Source organism: Mandrillus leucophaeus, unplaced genomic scaffold, assembly GCF_000951045.1.
Source record: "Mandrillus leucophaeus isolate KB7577 unplaced genomic scaffold, Mleu.le_1.0 Scaffold949, whole genome shotgun sequence".
Lineage (NCBI taxonomy): Eukaryota > Metazoa > Chordata > Mammalia > Primates > Cercopithecidae > Mandrillus > Mandrillus leucophaeus.
This window is the reverse complement of record NW_012110352.1, coordinates 363,944-391,441: the sequence shown is the minus strand read 5'-3', so window position 1 is coordinate 391,441 and position 27,498 is coordinate 363,944. Positions and strand designations below refer to the sequence as shown.

At 41.5% G+C, this 27,498-nt stretch overlaps 1 pseudogene; it reads left to right on the top strand.

The window, feature by feature from the left end:
* Window positions 1-4,038: 4,038 nt before the first annotated feature.
* On the top strand, window positions 4,039-12,891 carry LOC105532316 (annotated as a pseudogene).
* The last annotated feature ends 14,607 nt before the right edge of the window (window positions 12,892-27,498 follow it).

Below are 27,498 nucleotides of genomic sequence, written 5' to 3'. Positions count from 1 at the left end.
CACATTAAATAATCAGCCCTTTAAAGTTACCAAGAGGTGTGTGAACTTTCACTTTCTTAAAAAATAATAAGGGCTACTGTGGCAAAAAAACACCACCACCACCTCCCAAAAATATTCACATCCTAATCCCTAGAACATGTGAATGTAAACTTATATGGCAAAAGAGGGGGATGAGGGTCTTTGCACCTGTGATTAAATTAAGGATCTTGAGATGAGGAGGTGTTTTGTCTGCCTCCACTTCATCTCGTTATTGAGAGAGGGAGTACTGCCCTAGGTTTCTGGTAATGGCCAAATACACGACACTTGACACTGAATGAATGAGATTGACAGCAGCTTATTAGTTACATACAGTCACAGCCCAAAGGAGAAGGACACTACTTGACATGCAGGGCCACACAGGGGTTGCATTTGGGAACAGAGTAAACCAGAAGAGACAGGGAGGTAGGCTTTGTAGTAACAGAAGGGTGGGGTATCCCCTGGTTCCTCTGGGAGGATGTGATTGCCTTGTCTGAATAATTGCATAGGCTCCCAAAGAGGAGAAACCCATTAGGTTGAGGACTAGGTGGTGTGTAGCTGGTACAGCTGATAGAGAGACTAGCTGGGTAGGAAACTATTCCTGCTGGATGGGGGACATACCAGGCACGATTGGAGGAAATCATGGTTGGACTTTGAGGCCCTGGGAGGCTCAAAGATGTCAAGGCAGCACGTGAAAGTTTAGTTTTTACACTATAAGAGATTATCCTGAATTATCTCAGTAAACCCTAAATGCAAGTCCCTGTATCCTTATAAGAGGGATGCAGAGGGAAACTAGACACACAGAAGATGAGAGGGTAATGTAATCAAAGAGGCAGAGATTGGAGTGCTGCAGCCACAAACCACAAAATTCTAGCACCCACCAGAAGCTGGAGGAGGCAGGAAATAGATTTTCCCCTAGAGCCCCTAGAGGGATGGAGGCCCTGCTGACACCTTGATTTCAGTCCAGTGAAACTGATTCCAGCCTTGATAACTGTGAGAGAATACATTTCTGTTGTTTTCAGCCAAGTTGGTGGGAATTTATTACAGAGGCCATAGGAAACTAATTCAGCTACCAACCACTGAGCGTTTACCATGTGCCAGATACTATGCTAAGTCCTTTACATGCATTATCTCATTTAATCCTCACAACAGTCCGAAGAGGTAGATACTATTGTTAACTTCATTTTGCAGATAGAGAAACTGAGATTTACTGATGATAAATAACTTGTCCAATGTCGCGTATAACTCAATGGTTACACTGAGAGAGCTACCCCAAATTTACATGGCCCTCGAACTCATGCTCTTAATCACTACCCAATGTTACAATTAGAACATCTAATTTCATGGCCTTGAGAAAGCCTACCTGAGAAAATGGGAAAAAGCATAAAGAAGTTTGGGCAGTAAAGGAGAAAGCCAAGGCATAGAAAATACCAGAGAGTGAACAAGAACCTCTCCAGGTGCACAGGCTAACAAAGCAGGTATTTATTTATCCATTCATCCATTCTACACATACTTACTGAGTGTCAACTATGCGCTTGGCACTCTGCTAGATGTTGGGGAAATAAAGGTAATCAATGGCTGAACTTCTCCTTTTGGAATCTCTTTTATTTTCTCTGCTCCAGAGTGAACCAAAAACAGCTTTCTTGGGCAACACTGGCCAGGGACACTATTCCACCTCCCTGCTGAGGGCTAGCTTGAACTTTATTCATTCCAAAATCCAACCATTCAGCCAGACCCTCAAATCACTGAAGACAGTCGGTCAAAAGGGATCAAAATCAAGGGCAAACCTCTCTGAAGTGCTTATCACTCTCCAGCATCTCCTAAATCTTGGAATGATCCTAGGTCTTTCTTAAGCCTCCCTCCACCAGCTGGTCAGATAAAGCCCTGTGTTGTAGGACACTTCCACCTTTGGAAAGCGGTTTCCAGAACAGTTTGCTTGAAGACTCTCTAATACCCAAGGAAGACATGGGAGCCACTTGAGGTAAGTGCTGTTCTTCACTGATTGCCCTGCAACACTGCTTTCTGAACACCTACACTTCACCCCTTGCTGCCTTTATCCACAATTCATTAGTTTCCACTGATGAAACCAATCAAGTTGGAATAGAGGAATACAGCCATGTGTATGCATGAGCTTGGTCCATTTGCCAGTATGTAGACTGTCGTATGATAAAGCTTCCATGAATACATTGCATTGCAAAAACAGGAACTGCATACAAATTGACCTTTTATCATATTAAAAGGTCTTCCCTGAGGACTTTCTAAGCATAAATGAAGTGGAGGAAGTCACAAAGGATAAATATAGCACATGTGACAAAGTTGAAATAAAAAACTTATGTGTATTAAAAAAACAGACATTGCTGGCAGGTAAATAAATTGGTACAACTTTCATGGAGGGAAATATGGTATATTTATTAAAAGCCTTTCAAATGTGCTTACCATGTCACCCAGGAATCCCACTGCTAAGAATTTATCCAGAGGAAATAAACCATATGGGCACAAAGATTTTGCTATGAGGATATTAATCTAAGCTTTAATTATAATAGTGGAAGGTTGGAAGCAACCCAAATGTCCTGTAATAGAGGACTGATACATTGATATGATGGAATACAATGCAGACATTAAAAGTCATGTTTTAAAATAATATTTAGTGTCATAGAAAATGTTCAGGATTTAATTAGGTAAAGAAATCGGGATGTAAAACATATAGTTTTTAAAATATAATAAGTATATGTACTCTTTACTTCAAAAAAAAAATGTATCAAAGAACTACTGAGTATAGTGATAGATTTTGGGGATATTGCAGTGGGCCAGACAGTCTTTGCCCTAATGAAGGAAAAAAGGCTAAAAGGAAATAAACCAAAATCCATATCATTAAAGATACCTATGTTTGAGTGGGTTAAGGGTGATTTTAATATTTTGCTTGATAACTCTCTATATTTTCCATGATTATATACTGCTTTTACAATTAAGGAAAAGTTATTTTAAAAAATACTTTCCAAGCCAGGCATAGTGGTACATTCCTGTAATTCCAGCTACTCAGGAGTCTGGAGGAGGAGAATCACTTGAGCCCAGGAGTTCAAGACCAGCCTGGGCAACATAGCCAGATCTTTTCTCAAAAAAAAATTTTTCCTTCAAATTGAGGCTAGCTACTATACCTTGTGAAGCCTAATACATAAAAGTATCTTATATTTAATGAACTTTGGAGGATTTGGACCACTTCCATGACCTACAATTAATTCGATCCTCCATACAATCCTGTGGGGATAGGTAGGGCAGGGATCATCATGTCCATTGTATGGAAAGAGGTTGAGGCAGAAAAAGCAAGTGATTGCCCTGGAAAATAGAGTGGGTTTGGGATAGAATCATAACCCTAACGTCAAATTTCAGGACTCTCTTAACTCTACTGTATTTCCCTGAATGTGTTGGGAAGGCAAAGGACCTCCCAAGGCTTTGATCCAAATTCCTTTCCAGACATTTGCCCCTGTTATCTTTCCCTCCTTTTTCAAGTGACTGGATACTATGGAATTCCCAAATGAGCAAGAGAAATAGCTGAATCATTTTACTTTCTAGCTTCCCAAAGATTTAGAATTGTAGAATCACATAAGGAAGAGACCTTGGAAAGCATTCCAGCCTTCTATGCAAGTTGAGAAGATTGCCTCGAGGGTACCCCTTTCTCTCTCTCTCTCTCTCTCTCTCTCTCTGTCTCTCTCTCTCTGCCAGGTACGGGTACCCTTTCTTTTCCTTGCTTCCCCTTTTGGGAAGTCTGCTAGATGGCCCTTTGATTGACTAAACAAATTAGACTTAATGTCTTCTGGCTGGTAATGAACCCATGCCTGAATAGCAAATAGCCATGGCATTTGCATTTTAACTCAGAACTCTGAAGACACCAAGCCCAAAAGAACTGTGGAATTTCAGGTAGCATAATAGGCTAGTTAGGGAGGTATCCCTGGGCAGGATCACCTTTTGGCAGCTCTGCTAAAGATTTTACAAAACTTAGGCAGGTTACCTATTCCTATCGCATATATGATCAGCCCCATCCTCAGGGAGCTGGCTCCACTGGAGGAGAAGACTGAGGATACAGTTCACAGAAGCAGGTCCTTCTGGCCTCTGCCTATGGGGTTAGTGGGTGCAGCCAAGCACAGGGCCCACAATCACTCAGGAGGAAGTGAGGGAGCTTGCTGAAAAAGGAAAGGAATGAGTTGCTATTGGGAAGATTTTCAATCCTTCTGAGAGAAAAACAAATCCAATCTTACTCATTTGTCTCCTGGTTCCAGCCTCCACCCTGTTTACTTGCTTGGGTCAATGACAGATTTGAGCCTTTGTATTAATACTCAGCCTTCTCGCCTTAGTTCTGGCCTCTACTTGAGCCTGCTGCTGCTGCTGCTGCTGCTGCTGCTGCTACTTAGGACCACTCTCCATCCATTAACACATCTGGTTCCCCAGTTTGCTGCAAGGAAAAATTGAGATTTTGTTGCTCAGGTTCTGCTTCCACTGCTTCCGTTCAGTGCTTACCCTCCCTGGGGCATGCAGCTCTACCCACCCACCACCCTCCCCCATGGCTTTTGCTCAAATTTAAAGCTGTTTTTGGAAGCATCATTTCAGGAGCTAAAGGAACTAAAACTCAGACTTAGACCAAGCCTGAATTGATATTGGCTGCAGTGGTCACCTGCCTGGTATGGTTTTTAACAGCATTTGGAAAAGATTTGCTGTCCAGGGAATAATAATAACTAATATTTACAAATAAATATGTGCCAGGCCCTGTGCTAAACAATTTACATGCATAAATCATTTAATCTAAAAAAAAAACCAAAACTATGTAATAGGCACCACTATTATCCCCATTGTACATTTTTCCAGTTCAAGATGGTAGACTGAGCACAAATATTTAAGTCTTGTCCCTCCAGAGGCCTCATTAAAATAATAGCACAGACATTTTAAAATGCATAAACCCACCACAACAAAGAGAACGGGAGGGAGGCCATCAGTGGCTGAGAAATTTAAATAAATTTCTGAAGTCAGAAAGCATCTGAGCAGTGCTAACTGATGAAGTCGAGTGGAGCAAACAATCAGTTGAAACTCTGTGTGGAAGGGCTGCAGCTAAGGAGACAGCTCGCCTACATTGCAAACCTTAGCAAGACTACAGGTACGACAGAAATAAGAGTGAGGACTGGGGCTGACAACAGGGCGATTAACTGAAGGTCTGTAAAAAGAAGAGTTGACCCCCAGTCCCTACATGGAGATGACCTGGAAGCCAAATATTTACTTGCCAGCCTAAAATCAAAGAGTTTCTTCACTACAGAAATTGAATAAAGTCTCTAGAGATAATTAGGGCAGCTAGTTGGATGTCAGTGACTCAGAGTTAGGCCTTTTGTAGTTTGGTATTTAAATCCCACTCCATATCCCCTGCAAAAGATTAATATACAGATCCCCTCCCATTGTCCTTAAGCAAAATCTGCCCATTGTCAAGGTCTGCTCACATATACCCAGCTCCCAGTCAGACTCTCTATAGCCTCATTTTAAAAGATAAACAGGAAACAAAAGAATATTAGACAATTAGACATATGAGAGAAGACTGGAACTTTAAAGAAAAATCACAATATTTAATGAAACAAGCAGAATTGATTTAGGGAACTAAAGGTACTATAAATAAAATTTCAAGTAGTATCCACAGAGAAATTTGACACCATATTACATCTGTAAAACAATAATAGAATGCAATAAAAAATAAGAACAAAGAATGCAATTGAGCTCTTTGCAAAACTTTTCAATATAAACATTTGTACATTGCTTTGATGTTTGAACCACACAAAGGTACTACTTATTTGAAATAAATTAGTTTAATTTTTTTTTTTTGAGACAGAGTCTCGCTTTGTCACCCAGGCTGGAGAACAATGGGGCAATCTCGGCTCACTGCAACCTCCGCCTCCTGGATTCAAGCAATTCTCCTGCCTCAGCCTCCCGAGTTACTGGAATTACAGGTGCCTGCCACCTTGCCCGGCTAATTTTTGTATTTTTAGTAGAGATGGAGTTTTGTCATGTTGGCCAGGCTGGTCTCGAACTCCTGACCTCAGGTGGTCCACCCACCTTGGCCTCCCAAAGTGCTGGGATTACAGGCACGAGCCACAGTGCCCGGGCAGTTAAATTTTTTTAAATGATGAGCTCTTGGAAATAAAATATATCATTGGCAAAATAAAAGATCATAAAAGGTGTATTAGCTTTCTATTGCTGCATAACAAATTACCATAAGCTTAGTGGCTTAAAACAACCCACATTTTTTTTTTTTTTTTTTTTTGAGACGGAGTCTCGCTCTGTCGCCCAGGCTGGAGTGCAGTGGCCGGATCTCAGCTCACTGCAAGCTCCGCCTCCCGGGTTCACGCCATTCTCCTGCCTCAGCCTCCCTAGTAGCTGGGACTACAGGCGCCCGCCACCTCGCCCGGCTAGTTTTTTGTATTTTTTAGTAGAGACGGGGTTTCACTGTGTTAGCCAGGATGGTCTCGATCTCCTGACCTCGTGATCCGCCCGTCTCGGCCTCCCAAAGTGCTGGGATTACAGGCTTGAGCCACCGCGCCCGGCCTCACATTTTTAATCTTATGATTTCTGCAGGTCCAACAGTACAAGCACAACATAGCAGGGGTTTCCTGTTTAGAGCCTCATGAGGCTGCAATCAAGGTAACCTTAAGATGTGTTCTTATCTCAAACTCAGGGTCCTTTTCCAAGCTCATTCGGGTTGTTGGCAGAATTCAATTCCTCAAAGTTGTAAGAATGAGACCCTTACAACTCAAAGGTGCCCCTCTCTGTAGGCAGTTCACAAAACAACTGTTTTCTTATTCAAGGCCAGTGAAAGAGTCACTCCAGGTTCTGTCTCTGACTCCTAGACTCCCTTTAAAAAGCTAACTGATGAGTAGGCTTCAGAAGGTCAGTAATAACAAACTTCTCCGAGCTAAAGGAGGATGTTCGAACTCATTGCAAGGAAGCTAAAAACCTTGAAAAAAGATTAGATGAATGGCTAACTAGAATAAACAGTGTAGAGACTGTCTCTTATACACATCTAGATGTGTATAAGAGACAGCTTCATAAGTGAAGGAGAAATAAAATCCTTTACAGACAAGCAAATGCTGAGAGATTCTGTCACCACCAGGCCTGCCTTACAAGAGCTCCTGAAGGAAGCACTAAACATGGAAAGGAACAACCAGTATCAGCCACTGCAAAAACATGCCAAATTGTAAACACCATCAATGCTAGGAAGAAACTGCATCAACTAACGGGCAAAATAACCAGCTAACATCATAATGACAGGATCAAGTTCACACATAACAATATTAACCTTAAATGTAAATGGACTAAATGTCCCAATTAAAAGACACAGACTGGCAAATTGGATAGAGTCAACACCCATCAGTGTACTGTATTCAGGAGATCCATCTCACGTGCAGAGACACATATAGGCTCAAAATAAAGGGATGGAGGAAGATCTACAAAGCAAATGGAAAGCAAAAGAAAGCAGGGGTTGCAATCTTAGTCTCTGATAAAACAGACTTTAAACCAACAAAGATCAAAAAAGATGAAGAAGGGCATTACATAATGGTAAAGGGATCACTGCAACAACAAGAGTTAATTATCCTAAATATATATGCACCCAATACAGGAGCACCCAGATTCATAAAGCAAGTTCTTAGAGACCTAAAAAGAGACTTAGACTCACACACCACACAATAATAGTGGGAAACTTTAACACCCCACTGCCAATATTAGACAAATCAATGAGACAGAAAATTAACAAGGATATTCAGGACTTGAACTCAGCTCTGGACCAAGCAGACCTAATAGACACCTACAGAACTCTCCACCCCAAATCAATAGAATATACACATTCTTCTCAGCACTGCATCACACTTAGTCTAAAACTGACTACACAATTCGAAGTAAAACACTCCTCAGCAAATGCAAAAGAACGGAAATCATAACAAACAGTGTCTCAGAACGACAGTGCAATCAAACTAGAACTCAGGATTAAGAAACTCACTCAAAATCGCACAACTACATGGAAACTGAACAACCTGCTCCTGAATGACTACTGGGTAAATAACGAAATCAAGGCAGAAATAAAGATGCTCTTCAAAACCAATGAGAACAAAGACACAACGTACCAGAATCTCTGGGACACATTTAAAGCAGTGTGTAGAGGGAAATTTATAGCACTGAATGCCCACAGGAGAAAGCAGAAAAGATCTAAAATCGACACCCTAACATCACAACTAAAAGAACTAAGGAAGCAAGAGCAAACAAATTCAAAAGGTAGCAGAAGACAAGAAATAACTAAGATCAGAGCAGAACTGAAGGAGATAGAGACACAAAAACCCTTCAAAAAAATCAATGAATCCAGGAGCTGATTTTTTGAAAAGATCAACAAAATTGATAGACCTCTAGCAAGACTAATAAAAAAGAAAAGAGAGAAGAAACAAACAGATGGAATAAAAAATGATAAGGAGGATATCATCACCGATCCCACAGAAATACAAACTACCATCAGATAATAATATAAACACCCCTATGCAAATAAACTAGAAAATCTAGAAGAAATGGATAAGTTCCTGGACACATACATCCTCCCAAGACTAAACCAGGAAGAAGATGAATCTCTGAATAGACCAATAACAGGCTCTGAAATTGAGGCAAGATGAATTATACCAGAGGTACAAGAAGGAGCTGGTACCATTCCTTCTGAAACGATTCTAATCAATAGAAAAAGAGGGAATCCTCCTAACTCATTTTATGAGGCAATCATCATCCTGATACCAAAACCTGGCAGAGACACAACAAAAAAAGAGAATTTTAGACCAATATCCCTGATGAACATTGATGCGAAAATCCTCAATAAAATACTGGCAAACCAAATCCAGCAGCACATCAGAAAACTTATCCACCACGATCAAGTTGGCTTCATCCCTGGGATGCAAGGCTGGTTCAACATACACAAATCAATAAACATAATCCATCGTATAAACAGAACCAAAGACAAAAACCACATGATTATCTCAATAGATGCAGAAAAGGCCTTTGACAAAATTCAGCAGGCCTTCATGCTAAAATCTTTCAATAAATTAGGTATTGATGAGATGTATCTCAAAATAATAAGGGCTGTATATGACAAACCCACAGCCAATATCATATTGAATGGGTAAAAACTGGAAACATTCCCTTTGAAAACTGGCACAAGACAGGGATGCCCTCTCTCACCACTCCATTCAACGTAGTGTTGGAAGTTCTGGCCAGGGCAATCAGGCAAGAGAAAGAAATAAAGGGTATTCAGTTAGGAAAAGAGGAAGTCAGATTGTCCCTGTTTGCAGATGACATGATTGTATATTTAGAAAACCCCATTGTCTCAGCCCCAAATCTCCTTAAGCTGATAAGCAACTTCAGCAAAGTCTCAGGATACAAAATTAATGTGCAAAAATCACAAGCATTCCTATACACCAATAATAGACAAACAGAGGGCCAAATCATGAGTAAACTCCCACTCACAATTGCTACAAAGAGAATAAGATACCTAGGAATCCAACTTCAAAGGGATGTGAAGGACCTCTTCAAGGAGAACTACAGACCACTGCTCAACGAAATAAAAGAAGACACAAACAAATGAAAGAACATTCCATGCTCATGGATAGGAAGAATCAATACCGTGAAAATGGCCATACTGCCCAAGGTAATTTATAGATTTAATGCCATCACCATCAATCTACCAATAACTTTTTTCACAGAATTGAAAAAAACTACTTTAAAGTTCATATGGAACCAAAAAAGTGCCTGCATTGCCAAGACAATCCTAAGCAAAAAGAACAAAGCTAGAGGCATCATGCTACCTGACTTCAAACTATACTACAAGTCTACAATAACCAAAACAGCATGCTACTGGTACCAAAATAGATATATAGACCAGTGGAACAGAACAGAAGCCTCAGAAATAATACCACACATCTACAACCATCTGATCTTTGACAAACCTGACAAAAACAAGAAATGGAGAAAGGATTCCCTATTTAATAAATGGTGCTGGGAAAACTGGCTAGCCATATGTAGAAAGCTGAAACTGGATCCCTTCCTTACCCCTTACATAAAAATTAATTCAAGATGGATTAAAGACTTAACTAGTAGACCCAAAACCATAAAAACCCTAGAAGAAAACCTAGGCAATATCATTCAAGACATAGGCATGGGCAAGGACTTCATGACTAAAACACCAAAAGCAACAGCAACAAAAGCCAAAATAGACGAATGGGATCTAATTAAATCAAAGAGCTTCTGCACAGCAAAATAAACTACGATCAGAGTGAATAAGCAACCGACAGAATGGAAGAAAATTTTTGTAATCTACGCATCTGACAAAGGGCTAATATCCAGAATCTACAAAGAACTTAAACAAATTTACAAGAAAAAAAAATCCCATCAAAAAATGGGCAAAGGATATGAACAAACACTTCTCAAAAGGAGATATTTATGCAGCCAATAGACACATGAAAAAATGCTCATCATCACAGGTCATCAGAGAAATGCAAGTCAAAACTACAATGAGATACCATCTCACACCAGTTAGAATGGCAATCATTAAAAAGTCAGGAAACAACAAGTGCTGGAGAGGATTTGGAGAAATAGGAACACTTTTACATTGTTGGTTGGAGTGTAAACTAGTTCAACCATTGTGGAAGACAGTGTGGCAATTCCTCAAGGATCTAGAACTAGAAATAACATTTGACTCAGCCTTCCCATTACTGGATATATGCCCAAAGGATTATAAATCATGCTACTATAAAGACACATGCACATGTATGTTTATTGCGGCACTGTTCACAATAGTAAAGACTTGGAACCAACTCAAATGTCCATCAATGATAGACTGGATAAAGAAAATGTGGCACACATACACCATGGATTACTATGCAGCCATAAAAAAGGATGAGGTTATGTCCTTTGCAGGGACATGGATGCAGCTGGAAACCATCATTCTGAGCAAACTCTCACAAGGACAGAAAACCAAACACTACATGTTCTCACCCATAGGTGAGAATTGATAAATGAGAACACTTGGACACAGGGTGGGGAACATCACACACTGGGACCTGTCATGGGGTGGGAGGAAGGAGAAGGGACAGCATTAGGAGAAATACCTAATGTAAATGATGAGTTAATGGGTTCAGCAAACCAACATGGCACATGTACACCTATGTAACAAACCTGCACGTTCTGTACATGTACTCTAGAACTTAAAGTATACAAAAAAAAAGTTCACTGATTAAGTCAGGTCTACCCAGAATAATATCCGTTTTGATTAACTAAAAATAAACTAATTTGGGATCTTAATGACACCTGCAAAATTCCTTTACTTTTGCCATATAACTTAATCATGAAAGTAACATCCCATCCTATTCACAGGTCCCACCCACACTCAAGAGGAGAGGGTTATATAGGACATGTACATGAGTCAGGAATCTTGGGGGCCATTGTAGAATTCTGCCTACTACAAAGGACTGGAAGACAAAGATGAGGAAATCCCTCACAATGGGGAAAAATAGATGAGAAATAAAGGAAAAGCAATAATGAAGAAAAATTTAGGAAGTTCAACATCTAGCATCCAATTATTAGAAATTCCAAAAAGAAGGGAGAAAATTATCAAAGAAGTAATATGATAAAATTTCTGAAAGCCGATGAAAAACGAGTTTTCTGACTGAAAAAGCCAACTGAATGTCATGCAGAGTTGTGTTTTTCAAAGCCACATTCCCAACCATATCAGGGTTCATATGCTGAATACTACGAAATGCTGATAAAAGAAATCAGATAAACCTAAACAATGGAGAGACATAACATATTCATGAATTGGAAGACTTAACGTGGTTAAAATGCCAGTTATCCCAAACTGGCTATAGATTTAATGCAACATTTATCAAAATTCAAAGAGGTTTCTTGCAGATATAGACAAGTTTATTCTAAAATTAATATGAAAAGGCAAAGGTGTGGACAATGCCCGCATCGTTCTGAAGATCGACAATGCCTGTCTTGCTGCTGATGACTTTAGAGTCAAGGATGAGAAAGCTGACCATGCACCAGTCCATGGAGAGTGACATCCATGGGCTCCACAAGATCATTGATGACACCAATGTCACTCAGCTGCAGCTGGAGACAGAGATCGAGGCTCTCAAGGAGGAGTTGCTCTTCATGAAGAAGAACAACGAAGAGGAAGTAAAAGGCCTACAATCCCAGATTGCCAGCTCTGGGTTGACCATGAAGGTAGATGCCCCAAATCTCAGGACCTCACCAAGATCATGGCAGACATCCAGGTCCAATATGACGAGCTGGCTTGGGAGAACCAAGAGGAGCTGGACAAGTAATGGTCTCAGCAGACTGAGGAGAGCACCACAGTGGTCACCACGCAGTCCGCTAAAGTTGGAGCTGCTGAGTTGATGCTCACGGAACTGAGACGTACAGTTCAGTCCTTGGAGACCGACCTGGACTCAATGAGAAATCTGACGGCAAGCTTGGAGAGCAGCCTGAGGGAAGTGGAGGCCTGAGTGGAAGATGGAGCAGCTCAATGGGATCCTGCTCCACCTGGAGTCAGAGCTGGCACAGACTCGGGCAGAGGGACTGCGCCAGGCCCAGGAGTACAAGGTCCTGCTGAACATCAAGGTTAAGCTGGAGGCTGAGATTGCCACCTACCGCCGCCTGCTGGAAGATGGCGAGGACTTCAATCTTGGTGATGCCCTGGACACCAGCAATTCCATGCAAACCATTCAAAAGACCACCACCCTCCGGATAGTGGATGACAAAGTGGTGTCTGGGATATTAACCCAGCAGAAGCGGGGTACTCTTTGGGGACCCGGAGACTGATTAAAAGTTCAGAGGAAGAAAAAAGAAAGAAAAGAAAGAAAGGAAGGAAGGAAGGAAGGAAGGAAGGAAGGAAGGAAGGAAGGAAGGAAGGAATGAATTAGAAAAGCCAAGACAATATTTGTGGAAAAAATTAAATTAGAGGAATCACACTGAATGATTTTAAGATTTATAGAAAGTTAAGTAATCAATACTGAGTGTTACTGGTGAAGAGATAGGCACATAAATCAATGAGATGGAAAAGAGAGTTCAGAAAAAGATGTACAAAAAGAGACAAAAGGCCAGGCATGGTGGCTGACGCCTGTAATCCCAGCACTTTGGGAGACTGAGGAGGGCTGATCGCCTGAGGTCAGGAGTTCAAGACCAGCTTGGCCAACGTGGTGAAACCCCATCTCTACTAAAGACACAAAAATTAGCCAGGCATAGTGGTGGGCACCTGTAATCCCAGCTACTAAGGAGACTGAGGCAGGAGAATTGCTTGAACCCGGGAGGCAGAGGTTGCAGTGAACCAAGATCATGCCACTGTACTCCAGCACCTGGGTGACAAAGTGAGACTCTGTCTCCAAAAAAAAAAAAAAAAAAAAAAAAGACAAAGATGCAAAAGCAATTCAGTGGAGAAAACACCATCTTTTCAACAAATAATACTGAAACAGTTGAACATCCACAGTTTCAAAAAAAGAACATTGACCTAAATATTATACCTTATATAAAAGTGAATTCAAAATAGATATTAGATCTAAATGCAAAACCTAAAACTATAAAACTTTTAGAAGAAGATGTAAGGGAAAAATCTTTGTGACATTGGGTTAGGCAAAGAACTTTTAGACATACCACCAAAAGCTTGATCCTTAAAAAAGAAAAATTGGTAAATTGGGCTTTATAAAAATGTAAAACTTTTGCTCTGTGGCAGATACTGTTAAGAGAATAAAAAGACAAGCTGCAAATTGGGAGAAAATATTTGCAAATCACATATCTGACAAAGAACTTGTATCTAGAATATATGAAGAGGCTATCAAAACTTAGTAAGAGGCCAGGCACAGTGGCTCATGCCTGTAATTCCAACACTTTGGGAGGCCAAGAAGGATCACTTGAGGCTGCAGCCTGGGCAATACAGTGAGACTCTATCTCCCAAAAAACAATCAAACTCAATAAAACTAACGGAAACAAACCAATATTTTTAAGTGGGCAAAAAAAATTTTGAAAAGTCACTTTACAAACGAGGATACAAAAACGGCTCACAAACACATAAAATTCATCATTCAGGAAATGAGAATTAAAACTGCAAAAGTGTGCCTTTACAGAGCCACTAGTAATTGAAATAAAAAGGAATGTTAATACCAAGTTTGGCAAGGATGTAAAGCAACTGGAACTCTGATTCATTGTTGGTGGGATTCTAAAATGGTACAACCACTTTGGAAGGTACTTTGGCAGTGTCATAAAGTTCAACTTAACACCAATCATATGATACAGCTTTTTCACTCCTAGAGAGAATGGAAAACATATGTCTGCACAAAACCCTGTACACAATCTCCTTAGCAGCTTTATTCACAATTGTCAAAAAATGGAAACAATCCAAATACCCAATAAAAGTGAATAAACAAATTTTAGTAAATCCATACCATGGAGTACTACTCAGCAATAAAAGGGAATTGACTCATGATACATGAAACAACATGAATTTCGTAAATATTATGATGTGTGAAAGAAGTCAGACACAGAAGTATACATACTGCATGATTCTAATTTATAGTGACAGAAAGCAGGTCAGTGGTTGCTTAGGGATAAAGAAATGATTTACAAAGGAGCCCGAGGAAAACTTTTGGAGGTGTTGGATATGATTGTGGTGATGGTTTCACAAGTATAAACATATGTCAAAACTTATCAAATTGTACACTTTTAACACGTACAGTTTATTGTAGGTCATTTACACCTCAGTAAAGCTATTTTAAAAGATTATAAAAACTACACTAATTTAAAGAAGTCATACACAGAAAGTTACCTACATATGATTCCATTATGTGAAGTTTGAGAATGTGAAAATGTTTTAACTTATTTTAAAGTCAGAAGTAAAAATGGACTTTTAGGTCAAAGATGTTTCAGCATATAATATTAATATACTTATCTTTGTACTAATGCAGTCATAAAATATACTTTGTTTAATGAAGAAAGGGTGCAGGAAGGCCAAAGTTCCTTTGGCCATGCAAATCATAATACGTTCCTCTCTGTAGTGAATTATATTGGCAAAGTTACAATAATGTAAACATGATTTATTGGCTGTCAACTTTTAGAATCAACCTATAAACAAAGCATAGCAGATGTATTCAAAGTTATAGAAGAAAATGTAAATACTATCAACCTTGACAATGTAGAAGTAATTATACATTTGACAGAAAATGTAAGTAGAAGGGGAGAAGAGGTGGAGGGAAGCATATGGACTTGATTAGCTCCATCTGATAAAAATGGGGAGTCAAGAGATGCTATCTATAGTTTATGGTATAATACATAAGATTTCAGGTATATTATTCAATGTTCTAAAAGTAATTAGTAGTAGAACAACAATATTACATAACTCTATTGGGGGTGTGAAGGAGGGGAAGTGGGTATGTTATTGAGTACTGCCCTCTCATCTATCATAGTAGAAATTAAATAGATAGGTATCTCAAGTTGATAAATCAAGGAAGAGAGCAGAGGCATATTATTTAGTGAACTAGAGGTCAATCGTCAGAAGAATTAAAAGAGAAAGATTAAAAATGGCAGCTTTGTGGGTCTGAAGGTGGATGGGCTGGCAGAAAGGGTTTTGCTCTTCATTATAAGTTTTTCTGTACTGTTTGATTTTTTTAACCAGGTTCATGTGTCATTTCGATTTAAAAAAAGTCATCTTCTCTCACCCCTGTTAGTCTCTACTTGAGCATCATTTGTATCCTTCATTGTTCTCATCACAATCTGTAATTATTTTAGTTATATGTGTGATGATTCAGTTAATGTCTTTTTCTCCCATTAGACTGTAAGCTCTGCAAGGACAAGAACAGAGTCTTGTCTTCATTGCCACTCTATCCCCAGTGCCTGGCATAGAATGTAGCCCAGGAACCAGGATTACACCTTGCATAGCACTCTGGGAACGTCTTATTCAAAGGCCTGTCCAAGCTTCCTCTAGGACCAACCGGCAGTTGAGATGGAAGATGTTCTGTTGTGGAAAGGCAGTGTCCTCCAAAAGGCTAAAAGCAGGGATGGCCATGAGCAGAGAAAGGCACTACAGCCAAATAGTACCCCAGAAAGTGTTCTAAACCTTCCCTGGTAAGGGCATCAGCTGGGGCAAATGAGATTATTCTTCCAGCATTGAAATCCTCTTTAAAAGAACATTAAAGAGTGCCTTCAAGTGGGCATTTTGCAGGGAGTAAAAGGAAGAGGGAATAGCAAAGGCATCTCTTAGCCCTGGGAGATATAAGCCGTTGGCATTTCCACACTAGCTAAAGAAGCTTCTCTCAGTCTGCCTGGGCTTGTACCTGCCAGCAAGTACAGGCACGTCCAGTAGATGAAGCTGATTTTTGTGGTCCTCCATGGGCAGTTCTGAAGAGGGCTCTGGAAACTGCTTGATAGCAAAGCTGAAGATTATCTTAGGGTCAGAACAAGAGAGCCTGGGGCATGGAGGAGAGGAATTGGGCTGTCTTATCTTCTAGAGCCACTTACATAAGAACCTTGGATATGCTGGGGTGAATGGTATGGGCAGACCTGTTTGTTTCCTGATTAAATGAGGAAAGGTGATCTGTGAGGCCGCTCCCTCCTGGCCATAGCCTCACACATGATCCCTGGAGAGTCACAGACAGGGAGATTTCGAGGTTCAGACAACCCCATCAGACCCCTTGGGCTGTCTAGGGTTTCCTGGAGAGAACATTCTTCTAATGAGGGGAACCCAAAAGAGGGAAGCATAGAAAAAAGCCAATGAGGAATTACGACGCCACCACTGGAGGATGTGGGTTAGAGTCAAGATGGGTCACAGGGAGAAGTCCTTGCTTGCACGTCTAGAAACCTAGCACCCGTAATTGTGCCTTCCTCTTTCTAGGAAGACAACAAACTGTCTTTCAGCTTTGTCTAGCAGGTGCTGGAACCTCCCTGTGGCCAGATTCCTGGGGCCGGGTGAATTGTCAATAGGCAACTGCAGTCACTCAGAATCTTTCTAGAATGAGTAACTCAAAGACAGGGGTTTGTTTGATCCATTTTGAACTACTGCTGCATGTAGCTCAGTCTTTGGCTCTCATCGGGAGACTTCCAAGTAAACTGAAAAAAGGCAAGAGCTGCTGGGTCAACCGGCAGATTCATTCAGGTCACAGAAAGACGGGGAGTTGTAAGAGGAGAAATGAACACTGAGGCCATTTCTTTTAAGTGGGGAGGGCTTGGAGTAGAAAGCATGAAAAATGCCCCTCCTGCGCTGGGCTTACTTCTTAGGGCCTAGGGCAAAGGCAGGACATGGTGTTCCTGCTTTCACAGTGATTGAAAAAAGCTGGTGGCAGCACACAGTTTGCTGCCGGGCAGACAGCTTGAGTGTCTTCACTACTACTGTCAGTGGTTCAAGGGCAGGTTTGCCTCAGCCCTTAGAACACAGTTCCCTGGATTCGTTGGCCCTCCCACATCTCGAGATCTGCAGTAACTACTTCACTGTGGGCAATGAGGAGTCTCTTAGTTGGACAATGTTAGTACATGCAATTGATTCAGGGCCTAACTCCCATGTCTTCCTAACTTTTAACTGGTTTCTTCCAAGTTCCTACACTTTGTCTGGCTTCCTTTTCTCTGAGTTGGTCATCAAGTACCCAAATGGAATCCGTATTCTATAAATTCTTCCCCTCTGATCTCTAGAGGCAGTAGAGTAGTGCTTAAGGGTACATGCTCTGGGGTCACACTGCCAGGGTTCACAGCCCAACTCTTGTTTGCCAACTATGCACCCTTGTGCCGTTTACCTACCTTTCTGTGCCAATTTTTCATCTCTATAATGAGAATGACAATAGTACTTAACTCATAGATCTGTTGTGAGGATTAAATGAGATTGTAATGAGCCAGGCACCTAGTTAGGGTTCAGTAATGTTAGCTATTAGTTGGAATGAAAAGTCTTTCTTTCCCTCTTGCATGCCCCTGCTTCTCTAGTTTCAGATACTTGCTCCTCCTCTCCACAACGAACTTCTCCCATCCTTCTCCAGACATTGCAAGCCTTTCAGTGCTAAATGTTCTTAAAAGAAGGGATTTCCGGATGGGCATGTTGGTTCACGCCTGTAATCCCAGCACTTTGGGAGGCCAAGGCAGGTGGATCACGAGGTCAGGAGATGGAGACCATCCTGGCTAACATGGTGAAACCCCGTCTCTACCAAAAATAAAAAAAAATAGCCTGGTGTGGTGGTGGGTGCCTGTAGTCCCAGCTTCTTGGGAGGCTGAGGCAGGAGAATGGCATGAATCCGGGAGGTGGAGCTTGCAGTGAGCCAATCACGCCACTACACTCCAGCCTGGGCGACAGACATCTCAAAAAAAAGGGGGGGGTTTCCCTTTTATCTTTTCCATCTCTTATATGTCCCATACCCAGGTAATCATTTTTTAATTATTTTTATTTTCTGATACATATTTTACATATTTATGGAGCATGTGTGATACTGTGTTATATGCATAAAATGTGTAATGATCAAGTCAGGGTATTTGAGGTGTCCATCACATTGAATATTTATCATTTCTGTGTGTTGGGAACAATTCAAGTCCTCTCTTCTAGCTACTTTGAAATACTAAATTCATTGTTGTTAGCAACCGTCACTCGACTCTGCTGTCAAATGATAGAACTTACACCTTTTATCTAACTATATGTTTGTACCTGTTAACCTACCTCTCTTTGTCCTCCCTTCTCACCCATACACCCTTCCCACCCTGTAGTATTCATAATTTCTCCCAGGTAATCGCTGATTATCAGAATTGGAAAGGTTTTCTATAAATAATCTAGTTTAATTTGTTCTTTTTACAGATTATCAAAAGTTGGATCCAGAAAGATAAAGCGACTTAGTAAAGATCACATTGAACTAGAATCACAACTTAGTCCTATAGATATTAGCAATGTCAGACATCAAAGCCTGCACATTTAATTGCAATAAATTCAACATGTATCCAGTAAGGATCTACTATTAGTGTGTGTGTTTGTGTGTGGTAGTAGGTCAGATGCTGAGAGAGATACAAAGATGATTTCAAATCACTTGTCCACTGGAAAAGCTGGCTTTCAGGAGGAGGTTATGAGGCATTGTATGTCTTGGGGTGTAGCTCTCCATTCCTTTTATATGTAGATCTATAAATAGATCTATAGTTATCTATATCTATTATCTATACAAGTAGAAATGCATAAATAGATCTATGTCTATATATGAGCATATACAGAACTATATAGCTTATGTATATGTTATTTTATATATAGTTTTGCATATGTGTCGTTATATATGTGTGTGAATATGCATATACACACATATGTGTATATATAATTGAAATTAGTTTCACTTCAAGAATTTAGTGAGCGCCCTCCTTTTACAATACCATCCTTCTGCCCTAGCCTGGAGTACAGTGGGCATATCTATGCTAAATGATGGGGACTGTATATGCTCAGAAATGTAACTACAGTATAACAGGTCTTGGAGACAGGTTCCTTTGGCCCTGAGTGTAGCCAGCTGTTCCTCATTCTACAAGCAGATGAAAGATAAGCCCCCCTATTTTTGGTGGGAGCTAAGTAAAGGATAGTTAAAGGGAGAGCAAAACAAAGTAATGATAGGTCTCTGTGAGACCTGGAAGGCAGAGGAGACCTACTGATTACTCAAGTAAAGTTCAGCCTGGACCAGAGGTCGATGTTCCTAGAAACAGAACATACTTTTCTAAGGGCTGGATAGTGACCAGGAATACATCAGAGTGAACTAATAGTTCAGAATCAGGGAATCCCTGAGCAAGACAAAACTGGACTCTGGGTCTTCACTGTAAAAAATTATGTATACAGCGTGTTTGTTCCCTGGAAAATCTTCACGTATTGAGAAAGGCATGGTAGTAGTTGTTTATGGCTTACTGAAAAAATGTCCTGCAGAGTGGAAAATACAATGCTCCTGAGGCTGTGTTCCCAGGAAGGAGGCCCAAGCTGCTAAGGAAAATTGGTGCCAATTTTACTTACCTTCAACAAATTAGCGACACCCTAAGGCTGTCTTGTCCCACCAAAATCCTTCTTCGGGGTCAGGCATGACTGAATTCTCTTGCAACCTGAAACTGACTCTGAAATCCCTTCCAAAGCAAATACTGAGTAGGAAACCCTGAGATTCTAGAGCTGAACCTTTTGGTCACCTTTCCTAGATACTAGTACAGAAGTGGACCTCAGAATATTTGAATGGGTGAATGAAAGAGGGAAGGAAGGAAAAAAAGAAAGGGAAGGGAAGGAGCCATGTATTATACAAGTCTTGGTATGTAAACATTAGTAAACTACCCTTCCTTTCATTTAACATTGGTCATACCAATATGGTTATGTTTCTGTCCTCAGCATACAAGCCCTCTCAGGAGCACTGGACACAGTTGGCCTAGGACACTCTCCTTTTTAGGCTGTCATGATACCACATTTTCCTGGCTTGCCTCCTGCTTTGTGGTTTCTCTGTCTGCTTTGCTGACTCCTTTTCCTTTATTCATCCTCCAAATATTTGAGATGCTCTCAGGCTCAACCCTAAACCTCTTTTTCACTCACTCCCTTCCAAGATAATTTCTTTCAGCTCAATAACTCTAAACAGCATTAATGAGATGAACACACCCAAATTTATATTTCTAGCCTTCACCTGTCCTTTGAGCTCCAAACATGGCATTCTGGCACAGGGTCTGGAGTTCAAATCCTGATTCCATCACTTACTATGTGAGTTGTTTGACCTTTTTGCCTCAGTTTCCTCTTCTGTAAAGTGAGAGGATAATAATATCAGATTTTACAAGGTAATTGTGAAAATTAAGTGATTGAATATATGTAGAGCATTTGGGACAGTATTTGGTACACAGTAAGCATCAATAAATAGATGATGATAATGATGGTGATGATGGTGATGATGATGATGGTATCTGACTGGCTAACTTGGCATTGCCTCTTGGAGGTCTCACAAGCATTTCATACTTAACATGACCAAGACAAAACTTGTAACTTGTGCCCTCCAAGTTAGTCCTCCCACTTTTTTCCTCACCTTTAGTAAGTGATGCCACCACATATCCAGTTGCTCAGGAAAACCTAAGTGTCATCCTTTCACCTCACTTCTTACATCTAATCCAATAGCAGGGTCTGTCAAACTTCCAAATATATCCAGAATCTATCCACTTCTCTCTATCTCCACTGCTGCCATCATCAAGCCAGTATCACTTCTCACCTGGATTCATCCTCCACACAGATGCTATTAATCTATTTAAAGCAGTTATTCAGATCATGTTGCTCCCTTGCTTAAAACTGCTTAATGGCGTTCTGTGGATTTAAGATTGGAATCCAAACCCTCATCATGTAAGGCCTTCCAGGATCCGGCCTCTGCCTATTTCTCCAAACTAATCTCCACATTCACTGGACTTTTTTAGGTTCTTAGTTTGCACTAAGCTAGTTCAAGCCTCAGGGCCTTTGCACTAGCTGTCCCTTCTACCTAGAATGTCCTTCCCCCAGGTCCTCATATGACTGGCTCCTTTTCATTCAGAATTAAGGTCAGTGTTACAATGTCACTTCCTCGGAGAAGCATTTCTTGACTATTTAATCTAAAGTAACTTCCCCCATCACCGCTGTATTTTCTTCATAGCACTTACCACTATCTGAAAATATTCATTCAATTGTTGAATAGAGTTTGTTTCTCCCCCTCCTCTAAAATACAAGCCCCCTGAGAGTAGTAACCTTGTCTGTTCTGTTTACCATTTCATCATCAGTGCCTAACACCATCACAGGGTTGAGGAATTTAAAGGATTAAAAAAAAAAATTCTGGTAAAATATACATGACAGCTGTACCATTTAACCTTCCCACCAGCAGTATATGTGGGGGTTCCAATTTTTCCACACTCTAGCCAACACTTGTTATTTTCTGTTTTTTTGGTTTTTTTTTTTTCTTCATAGTAGCCACCTTAATGGGTGTGAAGTGGTACATCGTGTGGTTTTGACTTGCATTTCTCTAATGATCAGTGATGTTGAACATCTTTTCATGTGCTCATTGGCCATTTATATATCTTCTTTGGAGAAATATCTATTAAAATCCTTTCCCCGTTTTTTAATTGAGTTGCTTTTTTTGTTGTTGAATTGTAAAAGTTCTTTATATATTCTGAATATCAATTCCTTATCAGGCATATGATTTGCAAATATTTTCTCCCATTCCATGGACTGCCTTATCACTCTGTGAATAGTGTCCTTTGATACACAAAAGTTTTTAATTTTGATGATGTTAGGATTGCTTTTTAAGGGTTAATAATTGAAGAAGGGGTTGGACTCAGCATGAAGTTTGAGGTGAGAAGGCTGATATTCAAAGGAGGACAGTACAGCAGCAAGCCTGAAAAGGGTGCCATGGACAGGAATCCTTGATAATCCAAGGATGGCATAAAACCTCTGGAAACCCCAGGTAAGAAAGGGCAAAAGATGGGAGAATTACGATACAGAGCATTTGCTGAGACCTTACTAGGTACCAAGTATTGTGCTAAGCCCAACACATCCGCTATTTCATTTAATTCTCTTAGCAATTCTGTGAGGTATTATTTTAGCCCTAATTTGTAGATGAGGAAACTGAGGCACAGAGCGATTAAGCAACTTGCCCAGCGTCACAAAGCTATAATAGGTCAGAGTCTAGATTTGAACTCAGGTAGTCTGGCTCCAGATTCTGTGCTGTCATCCATTGGCCTGTACTGCTTTTGTACTAGATAAGTAAAGGCAATTTGAGCACAGTGTGGGACATATTGTAGTTGTTAAGACTACGATGAAGAGATAAATTACAGGTAGTAGGTTGAAAACATGCCTTGAGGGCATAGAGAAGGTAGTCAAAGGGTAGCCCTTGTTTATATACTTGCTCTACAAAGGCAGTTTTGTCAGGGCAGAATAGAGTGATGATGAAATTCACAGGCTTTGGCAACAGATAGATCCGGGCTTGAGTACCAACTCTGCCACTTACCAGTGGAACCCTTAGGCAAGTTTTGCTTCTCTGTGCCTCAGTTTCCTCATCTACAATTGAGGATAAAAACACCTCATAGAGTTGTTTAGATCTTTGACGTCACCTGTGGGGCATGATCCCTTCCTGGCACCTGATAAACTCTCAGTAAATATCAGCTCTTTTTCCTCAACCAAACAATGATGCAGTCTCTCCTCCAGCTAGAACATCCCCATCTTCTGATTAAAGAGAAAAATTTTCCAGGACAGGCTGAAGTAGCTGTACTCGAATACCTTAATGGACCATGAAGGCCCATGAGTGAACATGTAACTGAAAGTGATCCCTCCCAGAACAGAGAAAGGTTCTTCCTTCCCTAAGGACACATTCCCACCAGCCTCCTTTTAGACCCAGGAAAAGCATTTCTGACTATCTTAGAACAACCATTTTGTCCCAGCTTCTGGCTACCCAGAGTTAAGAAACTCCTAGCTTCTTGCTAAGCTACATATATATATATATATATCTGTAAATTATAAAAAGGACATTTACACGCCTGTTTTTAGTGAAGTTTACTCTCGGGGAACAGGAAGTGAAAATGAGGATTGTCTGCCTCAATAGCAAACACTGAGCAACCAGAAGAGGGAGGGTCGTATGAAAGACAAACTTCTTCGACTTCCCAGTATTGCTTTTTTCTTTTTTCTTTCTTTTTGGCTGCCTCTAGATTTATTAATTTCAGAGAAACTGAAGAGGGTCCAAGGAAAAACTATCAAAATGATTAATAAAAGGAAGAAGCTACTGAGTGATGCTAGGAGCTTCCAGTGAAGGACAAGAAAAGGGGATGGGGAGGAGGAGGCCCTGAAGGCTGAAAGCAAAGCACCCTTTGCTGCGGGGATCTGTGGGAGGAGGGGCAGTTAGCCCGGGCCCAGGTACCTCCATTGAGCACCCCACCATGGGCCCAGCACTGGGCCAGGCATTCTGGGAGATCAAAAGAGGCCTAAGGCTTGGCCTGTGCCCACAAAGGTAGAGAGACAGGATTATACCCACAAAAGGACAAAGTGCAATCCAAGCCAAGAATGCAAGCTCTGCGACAAGGAACTCACTCGCTGCTATGTGCCAAATGACTGGTGCAGTGAGAAATGTTCAGCATTCCTAGGAGGAAGGGATCTTCTCAGGTGGTGGGGCTGGAGCCTAGAGGGAGGTACACAATGTGGCTAGGCAGAGAGGGTGGAAAGCAACATAGGTCTGGGAAACTGGCAAGACCAAAATATGGGAGGTAGGGTATGGGCAAGGAAGAATGAGGAGCCATACCTGGCTGGGGTGAGCAGTTCTTTGAAGGGAGTAGTGAGAGATGGACACAAGCAGAAGAGTGTGGATTTTATGTTGCAGGTATTGGGCAGTCATTGAGGCTCCTGAGCAGGAGAATGTCGTGGTACCAGTTGTGCTTTGGCAAGATCGATCTGTCTAGGCATGGAGGGGTGGAAGTGGAGGTGGGGAGACCAGGCCTAAGACTACAGTCACTAAGAAAATACCTGCAGCTGTAGCCACTGAAAATGTGCCCAAGTGCTGACAGGGGCCAGGTCTCAGTTGACAAAGCTAGCTGGGGTCCAGTGATCTCTCCAAAAGGTGCAGTCTGGACTCCATACCCTGAGACCACAGCCTCAGTTCCCTCAAGCCCACCCAGCCCAAGGAGCTGGTCATCATTCACAGCACATCTCAGTAAACTTAGGCCCGTACCAAGGACAAATTTCTGGGCAGATGATATCTTTGTTATAAATAGACAGTTTGACTCCAGGTGGGAAATTCAATTTGTGGGAGCAGATGAAATCTTCTGAAACCAAGATCTGATTTCCCGAGCAAATGTCCTTTGGTCTTAATGAACAAGAGAAGGAGATAAGGAAAAGAAGACACTATAATTAGGCCTTCCCCCTAAATGAGAGGCTTCTTGGATAACCAGGGACCTGCCTGCAGTGCCTTAACGAATGTTTCCCATTTCTGAACCATAGCTTTTGAGGCAAAGAATGACATTAAATATCGATGCAGCACTTAGGAATGGTTGCAAAGTGCTTTTCTGCTCTTGTTATTCATTAGCCATCCCTATCTCCCACCCGCTCTCCTCTCCCTCTCTTTCCCTCTCACCAATCCTGCCATGAGCCTGGCAAGGTTTATGCAGGTTGAAAATATGAGAGCTTGCAGACAGAAAGGTTAATCAATTGACTCCAGGTCAAACACAGGAAGTTACTGACAGTCCAGTGGTGAGAATATTCTTGTCAGGCCTTTCTGGAATTTACTACTTTAGTCCACCGAGACATGTAAACCCACACCTGCTTTTCCTTTCAAAGCTGATTTTTTTTTCTTCCCTGTCTGGTGAAAGGCAGCCAGAGAAACAGAAAATGGGGTCTCGGAAAGACAGAATGAAGAAAAGAGAAATTGGTGACAGACAGAAAAAGAGAACGGGAGAAGCCAGCTGATCTCTTCCAGGCCTGGTATTTCTGAGCCCCTTACTCCACTCAGGTGGAGTAGGCATGGAAAAGAGTGAAGAGCACTTGATCAAAGAATCAGTGGCTTCTTACCTGTGGGATTTTGGAACAGTCATTTAGTCAATCTAAGCCTCAACTTCCTTATCTATAAAATGGGAATTATAGCTGCCCTACCTCTCAGTGTTATTGTGAAGATCAAATTCAACTGTAAAACTTGGTGTACCTATAAGGGATTATCTTGGTGAACCAGGAAAGACCACCATACCCTCAAACTCCTCAGCTTTCTGCCTCCAAGTCAAACATCCCCACTACCAATCATGCCTTTAGAGAGAGATACTGAGATAGGTTTGGACAAAATGTAAACTGTTCAGAGGTTAACTCATTGGCCCATCAGCATTCACTAGCACATTAGCAAAAATTCATTTATCAAATTGGTGGCGACCCCCAGGGCCTTTGGCAGAGACGGATTTTTAACACCCTTTCTTCCTCAGTCTTTCAAGGGACATTTGTCTCTGCATGGCGTTTTTTTTTGTTTGTTTGCTTGCTTGTTTTTTTGTTTTTCTCAAAAAGCTCCAGGTGTATCCTTCTTTAAGTCTGCATCCCGGTAAAGAGCAATGGGCAGGCATTCAATTTTCCTTCATGTTTTTTTTTTTTCCCAGGGGGACATTAGCGCAAAGAGGTTAAGTAAAATGTCCATGATCACACAGTGCCCTACCCAGGATTGAGAGCCTATCAGAGGCACCTAGTCCTCTGCTCTCCAGCCTAGCTACATTTCTTGTCCATCCAGTTTCTCTTCTGCAAATATCCTCCCATCCTCAGCCCCACCCAGACAGGTGAGGAGGGGGAGGAGGCTGGCTCCTGGCAGCACTGTCCCAAGCACACACCTGAACTCCCTCATGAGGAATAGCTGTACTTGTGGCAAACGCAGCAAGCACTTGGCATCTGACAGGCTCTGTCAGCATCAATTTAAATTGGTATTTTGCTTCCTAACTCCAGGAGGGCAAACAGCCCTAAGATACCAGCAGGGGGGACAGCAGGAAGGCATTCAAGGAAGCCATGGGCTTCCCTGGAGTCTATCAACTCAGTTTCCACTCCAAAGCCTTCCAGAGCCACAGGCCTTCCCTCTGTGGGGCTCCCTCTGCACAATGGAGGTGGGCAAGGAGGAGGCAGCACCTTGGAAGCTCTCTAGAGAAAGATAAAAAATAAAAATTTAAAAAAAGAAGCAGCAGAAGAAGAGGAAGAAAGAAAAAAGGAAGCTCCAGAACAGGGTCAGAGTTGAGGTGGATTGCCCCCACAAGGTCCTCTTAGTACTGGACTCCATGCCCTCTGGAGCAGCATTCCTCTTCTCAGACCTGCTTCAGCTGTGCTTCGTTGCAGATGCAACCTACACCCAAGGGGCTTGTTAAAAAACATAGAGTCATGGGTTCTAGGGTGGGGCCCAGGAATCAGCCTTTCTACAGCTCCCCAGGTAGAAAGAATTCCCAGATCCCCAGGATTCTGATGCAGCTGGGTCAAGGCCCATAGCTGGGGAAATATTGCACTCAAGCTCCCCCACCTCACTCCACGGCACCCCAGGAAAACGTCCCTGGTCAGTATTTCATTCCTTTACTGCTCTACCCTCCTGTGAGAGGTGACAGGCAATCTGATAGATTTATTCAGGCAAGTGCATTAATGGGCGCTAATGACTTAATGTGCTGTCCATTCCAGATAACATGTGCAATTTACCGGGACCTTCTGGAGATTGGGCTTTAACCCAAAGGAGAATTTCCAGCACACACAGCTGGAGGGCAGGTGAATTTGAGTAAGGGGAAGGCTGGTATCACACCAAGTATGTGGCTGCATGCACCCTCTATGATCTAGGGGTGTGGCTGGCTCTGCTGTAATTCCTGTGGGGGGAAATGGAGCCTGAGAAGAAGACAGGCTCACCCACCATGCCCCCACACCCCAGCATGCCAAACGATTCTAGTCATTCATTCTGCTCACTTCTGTCTTCAATAGAGATAGTGGGCCAAAAGGCA